Source organism: Tupaia chinensis, unplaced genomic scaffold (genome assembly GCF_000334495.1).
Source record: "Tupaia chinensis unplaced genomic scaffold, TupChi_1.0 Scaffold000387_1, whole genome shotgun sequence".
NCBI classification, from domain to species: domain Eukaryota; kingdom Metazoa; phylum Chordata; class Mammalia; order Scandentia; family Tupaiidae; genus Tupaia; species Tupaia belangeri.
In genome coordinates this window covers 1,831,128-1,837,127 of record NW_006159889.1, presented here as the reverse complement: position 1 = coordinate 1,837,127, position 6,000 = coordinate 1,831,128, and the positions used below count along the sequence as shown (strand labels likewise).

The following is a 6,000-nucleotide window of genomic DNA, read 5'->3' as shown; positions in this document are numbered from 1 at the left end:
CTGCTGTGTCACCCAGGCCAGCCCTGCCCACAGACGCTGAGCGAGCCCCCACTCTCCCTCCCGCATCTTCCTATCTTTTCTACCAGTCTTTTTTTTTTTTTTTTGACTATTTTGGATGTTTATTTGATATTAAAAATGTAGTTAGCTATCATAAAGTACTTCTCCATCACAAAAATTCCATATATTAAGGACTTACACAATCCAAGGGAGGTGGGGAGACATCTAGAAACTTTTTTTTTTTGTCTGAGCAAGAAATCCTCTACAAAGGCTCTCCAAGATCTTGAGCGAAAGCATCATATTCTGCAATGAAACGCTTGAGCTCTTCAACACACCGCTCACCTATTGCACGTAAATTCTGCCTCAATGCAAACTGGAAAGGCTTTTCTAATGGAGGCTCTTTTTCAAGCAGCATTTTCACCACCATCTCAAAAGTTTCACAGTCTTGTCGGTAAACCTGTTCCGTCTCTTTGGTTTTCGATGCTGTAGCTTTAGAACGACTGTTCAGTTGACCATCTTCAAATAATCCTATGCCATCTGTTGCATTCGACTCAGGTTCTTCTGGCTGACCAATGAACGACGGTGCTGGGGTTCCCGCCTCATACTCAGAAAGTTCAGGCAAGTTACTTTCATCCAATTTCTCTAGTTTTTCGGCAGCCCACTTGCTTGCAGCCTCAGCAAGCCCCTTTTCAGTAAGCCTACTGGGTTTGTCTAACGCCTTTGATGAAGAAACTGCTGCAGAACTTGAGGGTGATGTGCCTCTTGACGTTTTCAAAGACTGGACGGGCCTCTTTACTTCTATGTTGTGGTTGATGGCAAGAGCACGTTTCGTTTCTTTCAGGAGAGTAGCTTCTGCTGCTGATGCTGGAGCCAGGTCTGCTGTGTGGAGAGTCCTTTCGGCCAAGAGATGATGCTCTGAAAAAATGAGTGTCCTTTTTCTAAGGAGACCAGTCTCTCACATAACGGGAAGAGTAGAAACTTTTTCTTCGAAAGTCATCTCTCATGTCCCTGTATTCAGGCTGCCGGCTTGCAGAGTGATCATCTCTTGTCCATCTAGAACCAGAATCTCCTCTGTGAGGTGGACCACTTCTTCGCTCATGAGAAAACTGCGGCCCTCGTCGTATTCTCGGTAGTCACCATGACTGTAGTATCTTCAGTGAGAGACACATTGTAGCTTCCTTCACCAGGTCTGTCTGGCAGTAGTGGTTTCTTTGGCACAACATTAACTATCCTATGGTAGCCATCACGGGGGTGGCTTCGAGGAGGTACTCGTTCTCTTGGAACTCTTTCATACTCATATCACCCTTCAGACCACATTTCATCTCTTTTGTAAGCCTTGAGTCCTTTCAGGAATGAAATTTAAAGTTTTCAACAGTCTCCAACTCAGGGCCGCTGGGAGACCCCGTAAACCTCGTCTCTACCAGTCTTAAGAGTCAGTGCACGCGGAGCAGTCCCCCAGGGCTGCGGGTGCAAGACTCTCAAAGAACACTTTAAGAAAAGCACATTCTGTGGAAGTTAAAGCTGGTCAGAAGCACAGGCTACTGATGTGTTTGATTTTCCTGACAATTCCGGTATCTCATGAAAATGGCCAAGATACAGAACCTTACGAAACCTTTGGTCCCCCTTTGTATAGCATTGTTACATACGCGGATGAAGAACTCTGCAAACACTGCAGATCATCTCCCCCTTCAGTGCCTCAAGGAAAAGAAGCCAAAGAAGTTTGGACACTTTGGAAAATGAAGCAAGTGGAAGCAAATCTGTAAAAATCAGGGTCAGCAGGTGGCGCGGTGGTTAAAGCGCTGGGCTCCCACATGGCCTACCACAGTTCAAGTCCCAGACCTGGTGACTTGTTTTCTCACCTTCCTTCTCTTTCTCTCTCTGTCACTCTCTGGTCAAAATAATAATAGTAATAATAATACTAATAATAAGTGAAATTAAATAAAATAATTTTTTAAAAATCTGTAAAACTCAGTGAAAAAAAAGCCAGGAAGAAAACTAGAGCCCATTAGCAATGAATCTGAAAGCACTGAAGAAAGTGATATAAGAAGAAAAGTTAAATCAACAGAAAAAATAAATACGCAGCATGAAACTATTCCAACTATGGGATCTTCAGGACATTCATATAAGTCAGCTGAATTGGCCACTGCTAAAGAGACAGGACCCCTCAGTGCCCAGTCCTGTGTTGTCAAAGAGATTCTCGAAACAGAAAGTCAACAGAAAACTCAGAATACAGGGAAGCTGTCCCATGGCAAAGAGAAGAAATCAAGAAGCGAAGCCATAGACCCAGATCTCTCCGACAGGATGCATATTTGGTGTCTAGAAGGAAAGAAAACTAGTGACATCACGGGGCAGGGCATTGTTTTGTCTGCATTTGCGAAAATCTTCCTAGAATATAAACAAAAAATATAATCTGAAATTTGTAAGGGAGCCATCAACAAATTTCATTTTAGTATTAAAGAAGAACTCATCAGGGACCAGCAGTTGGAGTAATGGTTATGTCACTGGACTCCCATGTAGTCAACCGCGGCTCGAGTCCTGGACCTGGTGGCTTAAACTCACTCTGGGCACGTGTGCATGCGTGCCTAAGATCCTGAGAGGAGAATGGAGGAGAAGGGATTTTGCGGTGTGGCCATCCCCTCTGGGGGGTGATTTCTCACTTTCTGTCTCTCTGGCGAGCACAAGTGCCCTATAGCAAAAACTCTCTCAAAAGAAGAAGAAGAAGAAGAAGAAGAAGAAGAGGAGGAGGAGGAGGAGGAGGAGGAGGAAGAAGAAGAAGAAGAAGAAGAAGAAAAACTTATCAAAACACTGAGAGAAGTCCAGATGTTGAAAAATCTGAAAAGGAAGAATGCTAAGAATATTTCAGATATCGAAAAGAAAAGGCAGCATTTGATTGGAACCGCTCGGGTTTAGAACCACAGCTGAAACAACTACAAGCAGTATGACGAACTCAAGGACAGAAAATCATCCCTTAGGAATGTCGCGTATTTCTTACATAGTTTAAAACAACTTTATCAAGATTATTCAGATGTTCCAGTGAAAGAACCAAACGTCAAGGAAACGTATGATTTGTCCAGCCTTCCAGCGCTGTTAGTTAAAGCAAGAACTCTCTTGGGAGCTGAAAAGCATCTGCAAAATATCAATCATCCATTAAAGAAGCTTCTGGACCAAGAATGAGAAAGCCAGTCTACCCAAATGTGCCTGTGTAAGATGAGTCTCCTGTTCCTCAGTTACCTTCTGAAACTGTGCTTCTGTAAATAAAAATTCTTTCTTGAAAATAAAAAAGGTCAGCATACACGCGCGCTGGTATCACCGGGAGGGTACAGGAACATGATCGTTTGAAATGGAAGCTGAAGTCAGGTTCGGGTTATCATCTACTATAGATATTTTTATGATATATTTAAAGAATTGCCAAGATGCGGGGCCAGGAGATGGCGTGGTGGTTAAGGGCACCAGTCTCCCACAAGGCCGACTATGGTTTGACTCCTGGTCCTGGCGGCTTGCTTTCTCACTTTCTCACTCTGTCTCTTGCTCTGTCCCTCAAATTAAAATAAACAAATAAAGTTAAATAAAATAATTTTAAAAAACGTATTAAAAAACAATAGCCAAGATGTAATTATTGGGGATCTGTTGCATGTGTAACTGTTCTTTCAATATGTTGTTGTTGGCCATTGTGGAACTGCAGATAGAAGTCCTTCAATCTGTGGCCTGTGTGTGCCCTAGAATCCAAACAGCCCTGTGGGGTGAGGTCATAGTTAGGGAGGAGTGAAGGAATGGGACAGAAATCCTGGACCGATAGACCAGGAAGCTCAAAAGAACAAAACAGGGACCAGCAGTTAGCGTAATGGCTATGTCACTGGACTCCCACGTAGTCGACCGAGACTCGAGTCCTGGACCCGGCATCTTAAACTCACGTCAGGCACATGTGCATGCGTGCCCAAGAGCCCGAGAGGAGAATGGAGGAGAAGGGATTGCGGTGTGGCCATCCCCTCTGGGGGGTGATTTCTTGCTTTCTGTCTCTCTGTCTCTCTCTCTTACTGACGAGCGCACATGCCTTATAGCAAAAACCTCTCAAAAATAAGTAAGTAAGTAAGTAAATAAATAAATAAAATAAAAGAACCAAAGGGAAGTTAAGAGGCAGAGGAGTCCAAAGCTTTATTTGGACTCATTTTCTGAGTGTCCTCGAGGCCGGGAAGCGGGCATAGGGCAGGCGACAACTGTGAAGGACCCCGGTAAAATGTTCCATATTGGCCATGGGACTGGAGCCAATGATGTCCACGGTCTGGCCCTGGGCATCCATGGACTTCTGTGGAAGGATACATGGACCAGGTGGTTTTGGTGAAAAACTTTAGAAACCAGAAGCCAGGCGGGGTGGACTAGGTCGTGACTGAGCTGTTTTTTTGTCTTTTTTTGAGAGAGAGATTTTTGTTATAGGGTGGGTGTGTGCGCTCACCAGAAAGAGACAAGGAGACAGGAAATGAGAACTCACCCCCACAGGGGTGTTGGCCACGCTGCAGTCCCTTCTCCTCTGGAGATTTTGGGGGATTCGCGCACGATGCGCGTGCATACACACACACGCGCGCGCGCAGGACTGGCGTGACTTTTAAAGCACTGGTTCTGGGACTTGAACCGTGGTCCTCTACATGGGAGTCCAGCGACATAACCACTTCGCCATCTGCTGGCCCCACTGAGTTGTTCTAAAAATCACTGAAGTTCTAGAAGACGAGGTCCCGAGGTCCCAGTGGAGTCTGCAGAGGGTCGGAAGATGCTCACTGTGGCCCCGTGTGATTCAGACCCTGCTGGGGTGAAACCGGCTGAGACTTGGGGGTGGAGTGGGGGAGGAGTCGATATAAAAAAATACCATTATAATTTCAAGAGTGATCTGACCCAATCTCAGACTGACTTTCGAGCAGTAACTTTGATTAAATTCACAGGTAGCCTAAGAGGTGGAATTTGCATCATCTAGCGGCTGTTTAGATCTACAAGCTGAAGTTTTTTTGTGTGTTTAAGGACTCAGATCACAAAAGCAAAACCGCTGGAGCTCAGATCTAAGATCTGTGATTGACTGTTTGTGTCCTGCAGCAAAACCTTAACCTCTCTGGGTAGCAGTTTCCGCATCACCTGAGGACGGTGGTAAAACCCATCTCGGAGATCCGCGTTGAGGAAGGAGCTAATTGATGTAAATTGCTTCCCCCGCACAGTAGGCGCTAGGTGATTAGCGCCTGGAGGCACCTCAATCCCGCGGTGGCTCAGTCTACCCCGAGAAGTCCAGACAGCACAGGTGGGGGATTGGCCGTGCCTCCCGGCTCCGCCCCCAAGGGCGTGGCCCACCCAATCTGGGACCAGGCCAGGTGCTATAAGAATCCAGGCCTGGCATCCCCAACCCAGTATGAGTTCTTCTGGGTCCAGCACCGCAGCTGCAGCCCTGGCCAACACTTTGGATCTACTTCTGGTGAGTCCCGGCCTGCTGACACAGGTCATTGTCGTAGGTTGGGAGATCAGAAACGCCAACGTTGAGGGGTCAGGAATGGTAGCCAGAGAGTCCACTAATAGGGAGGGCCGGGCAGAGGCGTCCCAAAGTGCGGATTTACCCCAGCGCGCGTTTAGGAAGCACCTCCACGTGCCTGCTTTGCTTAGGGCATCCCTTCCGTCAGCCAGACCCCGCCACCTAAGAGCCCGTGGTGGGGCTGGTCCTGTCGGCCCCGGCCCTCAGGGCCTTTCGAGCGACTCTCTGTCCCCAGACCAGGCCTGGGCCTGGGTGCCTTCGAATGTCGATGGGGGACTGGAAGCATACGCAGGAGAGGCGAGCCAGAGGTCCTGGGTGGGTTTGCAGAATAGTGGAGGTGAGGAGGCTTGGCCCGCAGCGAGACTGCTGGATTAGGGATTCCTTACGCCACCTGAGGGGTCCCTGTGCCTCCCGAGAGCCTGGAAGGGTAGCGACTCGAGGCCGGCCCGGAGAGGGCAGAGTGAAAATCAGAAGTCCTCCACTGGGCCCGTTTTCTGAGG

At 47.4% G+C, this 6,000-nt stretch overlaps 2 pseudogenes; one reads left to right on the top strand and one right to left on the bottom strand.

Annotated features, from left to right (window-relative positions):
• Positions 1–259: 259 nt before the first annotated feature.
• LOC102487438 (periphilin-1 pseudogene) lies at positions 260–1,326 on the bottom strand (annotated as a pseudogene).
• A 23-nt stretch (positions 1,327–1,349) lies between these two features.
• On the top strand, positions 1,350–3,171 carry LOC102487023 (centromere protein U-like; annotated as a pseudogene).
• The last annotated feature ends 2,829 nt before the right edge of the window (positions 3,172–6,000 follow it).